We start from the raw sequence: 11,391 nt of genomic DNA, 5'->3' as shown, positions 1-11,391 counted from the left end.
TTTTTAATACAGTAAGTAATTTACCAAAACACATTTGTTAGTAGGTCCATTCATAAAAGAGCTGAATGTAAAATACACAGAAATGAAACAGATTAAGTTATTGTCCATATAGTCCTCTTCTTTAGTCCTCAGACAGAGATAATTCTTGAATGTCTATATCTTAATTAGACCTGGTTAACATGAGAACTTTGAAATAACAATTTTTGTGTATTAACTCTACAGTAAGAATCACCCTAAAGATGTTTATGTGTATATATGTAAAAAAGGTTTTAAATCAGGTGTGCTATAAATGTCAGTTTATGTGTGCATAGGTTTAAGAGCTCAAGAACATGCAAAAATTAACTAAGTGGTCATAAATATGTTGGTTAGTTATTTTTTTAAAAATTTTAGGAGCAAACTAAAATGTGTCCTATTTTGGATTTTTTTAGGACTCATTTCGGGAGGCATAATAGCTGAAGTAAGAGCCAACTCTAGGAAAGTGTTTTGAGTCAGTTTCAGTGTCCAAGAAGACTGTTGTCATATCTATCAGATTTTAGTCTCTAACAAGTCAATCATCATAGACATACAATAGACACACTCAAAATGTACACAATGACACACAAAAAACAATTACATTAATTTTGAGGGTATGCTCGGATTTTTTTAGTACACTAATCAGCTAGAATTTTTTTAGGCTGCAAGGTGGAAATAGTACTTTTTACTCTTAAGTTATTTATAACAGAGATCTTGAATATAAAAACACTCCATTTTTGTCTTATTTTTCTTTGTGAATTGTTAGTACAAAATGTTTAAATGCTTAGAGAAGTCTCTGATTAAAGGATGCGATTTTTTTTGTCAAAAAGTAGCCAAAATTGGAGTTCTGGACCCAAGACCAAACTGCTGGGATTTGGCATGCCAGGTCCAGGCATTTTCCTCTAATCACCAAATAAAGAGGCCAGGTGAAGAGGTGGGAAGAGGCAGAGGGAGCATTTAGTGCATATTTAGACATCTTTTAGTTTTTGGAGGTCTTTTTGTGTGTGCGTGTGTGTGTGTGTGTGTGTGTGTGTGTGTGTGAATGTCAGAGGTTGACTGGAGGTAAAATGAAGGTGAAAGTCATCACCTCTGACAGACAGAGAAGAATGTAGGAAACTCTATCTCCTGATCTCCTACTACAGTTCCCCTGCAGGCCAATACCCATAAAACCACAGGCCTGCACAAACAACCTTGAAACCTCCCACACTAACAGCCTGCCTGAATCGCCTGAGAACATCCACTTCCTGTCTTTGTTCCTGCTTTGGCTTTAAAAACCCAGCCTACCCCCACTCAGTGCTCTCGCATTTTTAGCCCCAGAGATTGCCAGACGCCCTTTTGTTTCGCTAATAAAGCGCAATTTGACTCCTTGAGGTCTCTGTCCTTGTTTTGAGCCCTTCCTTAACATTTTGGTGCCAAAACCCAGGAGGAGTCTCCCACGGGGATTTCATTCCCTCCTGGGGTCTCCTTCCACCCGATTCCCTTCCCTCTTCTCCCCATCCCTCTCTCCTTTCACTTTCTATTTCCTTTTTTTTCTCTTCGGTCAAGGATGAGAGCTGGTTGGCTCCTCCAGCTTACTTTGACCAAATGGCAACCGGATGATTCTGCTCTCCTTGCCTGAGCCACATAAGGGAGGCTACATCTTGACCTAGGTCTATATTGGTTCAACGAGTAAACTCCCTGGCACTTCAGTCTCCAACCTTGCCTCTTTCCTCTTTTCTCCCATTCTGCCTTCATAGACCTCTGGAGTTGAAGACATTTTTCAACCAATTGACCACATCCACCACCAGCCCTTTCCTGGCGAGCGGAGGTAAGAATCTTGTCTCCTTCTCAGAGGCACACCGTGAGTGAGACTCTGTCCATTTCTGGGTTCCAGGGACCCCTTTTGGGCAGTCATCTTGTGGACACTTGGAAACTCCTCTGAAGGCCTTTATCTGGCTAGAATCAGTCCCAGGGGATGCCTTGGAACTGATCCACAGCCTCCTTCTGGCCCTGACTCAGAGCTGGGGGACTCCTTGGCTCTGACTCTCAACCTCCTTCTGCCTCCCTACTCATCACCATGTAGTCTCAACAATCCATTCCAACTGCCAGCCCTCAGGTTTTGAGGTTTTCTAAAAAATCTCAAAACCCTGGGTTTTACCCCTGACCTTAAGTCCAAAAAACTCATTCGCCTCTTGGTTCAAATTTGGCCATAATATCAATTAGATAACCAACATCACTGGCCTGAATATGGCATCCACCATTCTTCGAGATTTGGACAACTTCCTACAATGGGTTGGCAAATGGTTACAAATTCTCTATATTCAGGTCTTTTTTCTGCTCCATTGAAGACTCTCCCTTTGTTCCTCCTATTCTGCTTACCAACCTCTTTTATCAGATATGCCTTCCCCTAAGGGGGGTCATAATATCTACCCTCACCTCCCTGCCTCCCAAAAGACCTTAATAATATTGACGATGACCTAGACCCAGCTGATGAACTGCCCACCCTGCCACTCCACCCTGATGAGCCTCCCACCTCCCAACCATCCCCCACCAACTCCATGACCCTCCATGACCCACCTCCTGTCAATCCTCCTCCCTATCACACTGCCACTCTGTAACCCCCTTTACCCATCAGGCCATCCCCTTCTTCCCCATCCCTCTCTGCACCAACCCCCAGCACCACTGACTCCAAAGGTTATCATCCTCCACCCCCTCACTTGGTCTTGGGCCCATCCCCAACCCATGTTTCTCTTACAAAAGGTGTTGGGAGTGGATGGGACCATCTGGGTTCATGTTCCTTTTTCCATGTCTGATAGCCCAGATTGAGGCTTGCCTCAACCACTTTTTCTGAAAATCCTGCAAAATTTCAAAAAGAATTCCTTAGGCTCACTCAGGCTTACTGTTAGGAAAACACTGCACACCACACACAAAGGAGGCTCACAAGAGTTATCTCATGTCCAAAAGTTTAATAAGCAGGGTGGCTGGCCGAGAGAAAATGGCGCAGCAGCTTCTCTTGTCCGGTCTGGTCTTAAGTAGCATTTGGGAGAAAGCAAGGACAAAGGATGGTCTTTGATCTGCAAAGGAAGAGACCAGCTGCAGGAGCAAGATCTCAGGCAAAGGAAGGTGGTGGGAGATAAAGAACAGTGAGCTTTGATTAGCAGAGGATGAGACCAGCTGCTGAAGCAAGGTCTAGGGGCAGGTAAAGGAAGGGGGGTGGGAGATAAGGAATGGTGGGTTTTGTTTGCAAGGAGTGAAACCAGCTGCAGCTTAGGCTGTAGAAGAGACAGTTCCCATCAATTACCACCTCACCTGGTCCAATATTTACTATATCCTGACCTCCACCTTAGCTCCTGATGAACTCCAGTGTATCTGGCTATCATCTCGAGAACATGCGGATCAGCTCCATGGCCAGAATCCAGCCTTTAATCCAGTGGTGGACAAGGCTGTCCCTTCTGAACCCAACTGGGCCTATCAGCCGGGCAACCCAGGCCCCCTCTGCGTTAACCACATGGTGTCCTGCTTCCTTGAGGGGATGGAGAAGAATGCCCACACCCAAGTAAATTATGATAGGATTAGAGAGATTACTCAGGGGGCTGAAGAAAACCGGTTCTTTTTGTGGCTCGCCTCACGGAGGCCATTACTAAATATACTAGTTTAGACTTTACTTCCCTAGCAGGCACCCTCTTCCTTCATGTTCAATTTATCAGCCAGTCTGCCCCTGACCTTCAAAAAAAGCTCTGCCAGCTAGAGCAGGGACCCAAGACACCCAAACAGGAGCTCCTAAATGTGGCTTTCCCAGTCTTCAATAATAGAGATGAGGAATAGAGATGGGGAAAAAGAGAGAAGCCTCAAGGCCAAATATCAACTCTTTGTCTCTGCCCTCAACCAGATGGATTCCAGGGCAACAAACCAGTCCTGGGATTGCTTGCCGCTCTACAGTCACACCATCAGGAAATTACTTTCACTCTGGCAATCTGGCCACTGGGCCAAAGCCTGTTCTAATCCCTGCCCCCCTCTCTAAGCCATGTCCAATCTGTGGTCAATGGGGACACTGGAAAAGGGAGTGCCTGTAGGGTCAGCACCCCCCCCCAAGCCTTGGTACTTCCTGCTGATGTCCCAGAAACACCCCTCCACTAACTACTCAAATAAGGAGGCCCGGACTCCCCAGCTCCCCTGACAGAACTTTTGGGGTCTGAGGAGCCCAGGGTGACTGGGACAGTAGCTGGCCAAACCTTTTCCTTTGTTGCTGATACTGGGGTTATATTCTCTCTCCTCACCTCATGGTCTGTTCCTTCCACAAAGAGCCATACCCCTGTAGTGGGAATCTCGGGTATCCAGGAGTTCCCCCATAAAACTCCCAAAGTTTTATGTATATTTGGACAAACAGTCCTGACCCATTCCTTCCTCATTATGCCTCAATGCCCCATTCCCCTTTTGGGAAGGGATTTACTTCATAAATTGGGTGTCTCCCTTCATATTCCCCCTTTAAATTCTACAACCGTTTCTCCTACAGAGCTCCCCTAAAGAACCCAGAGGTACCCCTCTTCCTCCCCTTCCTTTACCTTCCCCCCTTCCTCATCCCCCTTTCCCTTAAACCCCAAAGATATCCCTCCATTAATGCTCAAGTTTGGGACTCTGATCATCCTCAAGTGGCCACACACTGTAACCCAGTTATCATTTCCCTTAAAGACCCCACCACATTTGTTAATGTCCCGCAATATCCCCTCCCGCCTCCTACCCTCAGAGGACTCAAACCTATCATTTCCCAACACCTTCAAGCTGGACTTCTCATTCCCACTCACTCTTCTCACAATACCCCCATTCTGGGTGTCTGCAAATCCAATGGCCAACATTGGCTGGTACAAGACTTACACAAAATCAATGAGGCCATTCTCCCTACACACCCTGTTATCCCCAACCCTTACACTCTCCTAACTACTATTCCTCCCCAGACATAATTCTTTACTGTATTAGATCTAAAGGATGCCTTTTTCACTATTCCACTCCACCCTGTCTCCCAACCTCTTTTTGCCTTTACTTGGTCTGATCTGGACACCCTCACCTCACAACAACTAATCTGGACCATCCTGCCACAAGGATCCTGGGATAGTCCTTATTTCTTTGGACAGGCTGTCCGACAGGACCTCCAGTCCCTTCAACTGGCCCTCAGCTGTCTCATCCAGTATGTGGATGACCTCCTCCTTTGCAGGAGGTCACAACAACACACAACAGTTGTGCACACAACATACTATCATTCTGAATGCCCTGGCCACCTGGGGCTATCGGGTCTCCGAAGACAAGGCCCAACTGGTAACCACCTCTATCACTTACCTAGGACTTTGCATCCTCCTGGCTGCCACTCCATTCCTCCCGACTGCCTTGCTTTACTGCTTAACACCCTTCTGCCCTCTAACAAATGAGAATTGCTTTCCCAGCTGGGTTTATTGAACTACTTTAGGATATGGATACCCAATTTTTCTTTAATAGCCAAACCCCTTTATGATGCTGCCAAAGGGGCCCTAAGGGAACCTCTCCTAGCCCCCTCATTCTTTTCCCCTAACTTTGCTGCCCTAAAAAAGGTCCTTGGCCATGCCTCTTCCTTCTACCTCCCTGATGTGACCAAACCCTTCTTCCTTTATATTCATTCAGATAAAGGCCAAGCTCTGGGCCTCCTATGCCAAAAGGCTGGTGACACTCCTCACCCTATCGCCTACTTGTCCAAACAACTAGACCCAGTATTCCAGGGCTGGCCCCAATGCCTCTGAGTTCTAGCAGCAGCCTCACCCCTTATCCTGGAGGCCAACAAATTAACCTTTCATAGTCCCCTCCATGTCCTGTCCTCTCACTCACTGATGGACTTCTTGAGCCATTGGGCTTTCATTTCCCTCCCTCCCTCCCTCCAGGGTTCAACTACTTCATGGCACACTTTTAGATCTCCAAATATCTTTTACTTGATGCTCTGTCCTAAGTCCTGCTACCCTTCTCCCCATTATCTCCACCTCCTTCGGATAACCCCCTGCCCACTCATGCCTCGAAGTCCTTGACTTTGCTCTTAGCCATTTTTCCCATATTACAGAGTCTCACCTTTCTGGAGCCCCCAACTGGTTCATTGATGGGAGCTCCCATAAGGCCCATCCCTACCAGGCAGGATATGCAATAATAGAGGGACTTCACAATGATTAAGACTGTGTTCCTCCCTGACAGGTGATAAAAGCCAAAACTCTGCCCCCTAGGACCTCATCTCAGCAGGTAGAATTAATAGCCCTCACTGGAGCTAAAGATAAGACAATTAATATTTATACTGACTCCAAATATACATACAACATTATTCACTCCAATGTTTTAACCTGGAGAAAGAGTGGATTCCTAACCCAGCGAGGAACCCCCATTATAAATGGAGACTTAATTGATAAATTACTCCAGGAAGCAACTCTCCCCGCTCGGGCAGCCATCATCCATTGTAGGGAACATAAACGGGATGGAAAATACCTATCCTAGGCCAACAACCAAATGGATCAGTTAGCAAAGAACGCGGCCTTGGGATTTTCAGTTCCCCAACACCTTTTCCTCAACCTAGCCTCACCCTCAATCAAACCCTGCTACTCCCCAGAAGAAGAACAAAACCTAACCTCTCAACAGGCTCTGAAAGAACAGGGCTGGTGGTTCCTCCAAAATCACCTAATTTTTCCCAAACAAGATTCCAGATCTATCCTTCAGTACCTCCATCACCTTTTCCATCCTAGCCTGCAAAACCTCACCACTTACCTAAAGTCCCAAGTTCATATCTCACCACTTACCTAAAGTCCCAAGTTCATACGACACCCCAAGACCTTCACGGTTTACAAGAGATTACCAGATCCTGCTCCATTTGCCAGAAAACCCATCGCAACTTTAATGGTTTTTACCCCATCCTTTCCAACATACCAGGCCAAGGGTTCTCTCCCTGAAGCTGATTGGCAGCTAGATTTCACCCACATGCCTCCAGTAAAGTGGTTTAAATATCTACTGATGTTGGTAGACACCTTTTCAGGATGGGTGGAGGCTTTTACAATTGGAACTTTAAAAAAGCCACATGAGGGCTGGAGGAGTTCGAACTCCACCAAAAAAAAGGGAGTGGGCTGGTGGAGTGGCTCAAGTGGTAAGAGCACCTGCCTAGCCGGCATGACACCTTGAATTCAAACTCCAATGCCGCCTAAATAAATAAATAAATGTGAGGCCCTGTGTTTAAATACCAATACTGCTCTCCCCCAAAAAGTGACATGATATCCTAATAGAAGAAGAAATAAAAGTGATTTGTAACAAAATATACTTGAACATTCAGGCATGAGAACTTAATTGGGATGTCAGATGCTTTTCAGCCCATATGCAGAGTACACACATGGAGCCAGGGTTGGTTAGGTCCACTGGTACATGTGCCAGTCACATGTGGGAACTCAAGCCCTAGGCCTGTTAGAGGAAGGAGGTAGAGGAATGTGTTTTCTAAAATGAACAGAGCAAATTACTGTTTTTCTTGATGGAGGTGTCATATTACTGGAAGATGCAGTAAAGGCACATGAAAACTGCAAAACTACTTTGTGTTGAGAGGTAAGAGGGAGTTAGAGTGTAGGCTGGGAGACTTCTAACTCACAGAGGGTCTGAGGCATGTCTGGAATCCTGTGACTTGGGGCACCCTGTCCTGTTATTTTGAGGGACGAAATGCCTGCCATGTCTTGAGGCATTCATTCCTAGCTAAATGGCAAGCTCAGCACTGGTCATCTGGCTGTGTCCTCTCAGAGGAGCGTGGGAGCAGAGCCTAACAAAGCCCAATTAGGAGTGGGAAGCCAGGCACTGGTGGCTCACACCTGTAATCCTAGCTACTCAGGAGGCAGAGATCAGGAGGATACAAGAGCCTCCACCGTTGCCTCCGTCCTGATCAGGGAAATCATCCCTCAGTTTGGTATCCTCTTCTCCCTACAAACAGATAATGGCCCAGAAATTCACCTTATCTGTCACCCAAGATGTAGCATGGTATCTCCAAATCCTCTGGAAATTTCCCTTACCACCCCCAATCCTCCGGCAAAGTGGAGAACACCAACGGAACCTTAAGGCCACTCTTACAAAGCTGTCCCTGGAGCTCCACCTGGACTGGATTAAGCTTCTCCCCCTGGCTCTTCTCAAGCTTTGTTCTCTTCCTTGAAAGCCTTTCTAACCAGTCCCTTTGATCCTTTGTATGGGCAACTGCTCCTGCCACCTGGCTTGCCTACTGCCCCACCCCCAGTTCCCAGCTCCCCTTCTGTTTTCTCTTGCCCCATCTATGCTCTGCCCTTTGGAAGTACGCTGATTATTTTCTCCCCAAACCTCATCTCTCAGCTGACTCACCAACACCAGTACACATTGGGGATTGGGTATACCTTCCAATGGCTCTTTCCTCTGTCTCCCTAAAGCCTAAATGGGAAGGCCCATACCAGATAATTCTAACAACCTCCGCTTCTGTCAAGCTTAAGGGCCACCCCTCATGGGTCCATATAGCCAAACTAAAACTACAATCTCCCCTTCCTTACTGTTCCACCCCATAGGACCTACCTCTTTGAAGATATCCCGACTTCCTCCTATCTGTGAGAAGGAAGAAATGACAACCTCCTAGATGACCTCTCTCCAGCATTTTCATACATTTCTAATTCTACTGTCCTCTGATATTTGCCAATTTTACACCTCAAATCTCAACCTGTCAGTGTCACAAACTATCGACTTAATTGATGACCTGTGGCTTTTCGGGACCTTCACTGACTTCTCCCCTGACCAAATTGAATTTTTCTCCTTCTGCCTCTGTGTCCTACTTTATGGCTACTACTATGAAGATCATGACCATCCTACTTCACCTCTTCTCCACTAGTCTCTCCCAGCCAATCCTACCCTCATATCTAATCCAAACTGTCGTCCTAACCTCCAAACTCCTTCTTGACTGCAGTGCCACCTTGAGTCCTCTGTGTTGGGTCTGCCTACACCTACAACAGCTGGCTAACCTCACCCTTCCAGTCTCACTGCATGGTCAGTGGGTCACCTTACTGGCTGGAATGTGTATACAGGAAGCTCCTGGTGTCCAGTGAACGACCCTGGCAGAGGAAACAAACATTTTCCTGGTAGGTGCCATCAAGGAAATCAGGACCTCCTTCCTAAACCTCAAACCCCCACAAAGACCTATAACCACCCCTGTCCAAACTAATCTTAAATTAGCCTATCAGGCTCTACTCTGCATTATCCATAAATTCCACTATCACCTCAATAGGTAGGCTCACTCCCACCTTTTCACTGCAACACAATCATCCTTCTCCAAAATCCTACAGCCCACAGAAACATAAAGATTTCTGGCCCTGACTATTTTAGATTCTCACATCCTCCTACCTTTTCAGGCGACCTACACAAAATCCCCACCACTGCCTCACAGTACTGTGTGGGATGAGACATAAAGCTATTTCAGAATACGAAATACTTGTTCCCTGCTAATGACACCTGCAAGCAAGTTCCTACCCCAGCAAACATCAGACTTCCTCCACTCACAGTTAGGGACCCTGAGTCTGGAAACCCCAAATGCAATGGATTGGAACTCTGGGGGCCCCAGCAGCAATGCCATTCCCGCTTTAACAGCTGCTTCACTAGCATGTTTCCACCAAATATGGCATAAATACACCTACACTAAACACCTGCTCCCCAACGCCCCCCCTCCGTGAGCTCCTCCTGCTCACCCAGTTCCACACATCAGATTGCTTTCACTTGACTTTGGGACACTTTTGGGTATGTGGGACCAATAGCTACATCTGTTTACCAACCAATTGGACCAGAACCTGCACCCTAGCTTACACTTGAGTTTGCACCTCCGGACACCCCATTTCCTGTCTCCACTCAGGTTGATGCTCAGATAAGAATGAAGAGAGCAGTACAATTGGTCCCCCTCCTGGTAGCTCTGGGGATCACTACTGGGGTGGGAACTGGCTTGGCTGGCATGGGAATATCCATTTCTAAATTTGCCAAACTGTCTAAGGAATTGATAGGAATTTCTCAAAGAAATCTCACAACAGATAGACTATCTACAGGACAAGATAGGCTCCCTGGCTGTAGTGGTCCTGCAAAACCGGTGTGGCCTGGACCTCCTCACAGCTGCACAAGGAGGCATCTGTGCCCTGCTGGAAGAACACTTGTTTTTTCACCAATAAATCAGGATTGGTTCAAGACAGAGCATGACGACTCAGGGACCAGGCAAACTGCCTCCTACAAGAGAACACCAACAACCCCATGCCACCTACCTACAATGGTTACTCCCTTTTCTTACCCCCCCTTCTTCTGATTATCATAGAACTCACCTTCCTTCCCTGTTTTATCAATCTCTTCCAGAGGTTCCCACAAGAAAGAATAACAGTGATCTCCAATGCTACAACAAAAGAACAATTTAAGATTCTCCTGTTACTAGAAGCCATGTCACCCTGCTCCCCACCCTCACTTTGCCCCAAACCAGCAGGAAGTAGCCAGATGACAACACAGCACCCCCTTTCCTTGTTTTCCTTTTATATGTTCCTTTAGGGTTTGGAAATGTAGGAAACTCTATCTCTTGATCTCCTACTGCAGTTCCCCTGCAGGCCAATACCCTATAAAATCACAGGCCTGCACAAACAACCTCGAAACCTCCCACACTAACGGCCTGCCCAAATCGCTTGAGAATATCCGCTTCCTGTCTTTGTTCCTGCTTTGGCTTTAAAAACCCAGCCTACCCCCACTCTGCTCTCTTGCATTCTCACCCCCGGAGATTGCCAGATGCCCTTCTGTCTCACTAATAAAGTGCAATTCGACTCCGTTGAGGTCTCTGTCCTTCTTTTGAGCCCTTCCCTAACAAAGAGGGCTGAGTTGTTGGGGCCCTGTGTAACCTCTTTTATTTATTTATGTACTTATTATCATGATTTTTCAACTGTCTTAACTGCAGCCTTGTCCATTTTAGCAGGAGGCAGGTGAACATGTGGCTTCTTTTTAATATTAAAAGACTTCAGTTTTACCTCCAGAGGGTGCTTTCTAAAAAATCTCTAATAATAGTTTACTTTGGGTTACAGGAACTCTAATATTAGCCAAACCTTTAAAGTAAATTCAGGGAGCATAATTTTGGTATAAAGCTGGCATCCCATATCCTCTTCTGGAAAAAGGATACAGGATGCACAAGTCCACTCTCTTATTTTATACCAAAAATGGTTTTAAAATTAGTCCTACTACTTTGTGCAAGTGTATATCATACATAAATTTTCTGGTGGAGACTTCAGTGTTTTTTAAAATAAAGGATCATATCATGTGCAAACAGGGATAAATTGACTTCTTCCTGTCCTGTTTGTATTCTTTTCATTTCTTTGTTGTGCTGTACTGCTCTGCCTAAGAATTCAAGCA

The 11,391-nt window shown here is 46.1% G+C and overlaps 1 long non-coding RNA gene across 1 annotated transcript; it reads left to right on the top strand.

Moving 5' to 3' along the window:
• Nucleotides 1-1,332: 1,332 nt before the first annotated feature.
• Nucleotides 1,333-10,729, top strand: LOC141418092 (uncharacterized). The gene is made up of 3 exons (XR_012442729.1): nucleotides 1,333-1,819; nucleotides 8,939-9,110; nucleotides 10,360-10,729. It is a non-coding gene; the product is annotated as an uncharacterized lncRNA (long non-coding RNA).
• The last annotated feature ends 662 nt before the right edge of the window (nucleotides 10,730-11,391 follow it).

This window comes from Castor canadensis, chromosome 16 (assembly GCF_047511655.1).
Source record: "Castor canadensis chromosome 16, mCasCan1.hap1v2, whole genome shotgun sequence".
In the NCBI taxonomy this organism is placed as follows: domain Eukaryota; kingdom Metazoa; phylum Chordata; class Mammalia; order Rodentia; family Castoridae; genus Castor; species Castor canadensis.
This window is presented reverse-complemented; position numbering and strand designations above follow the sequence as displayed.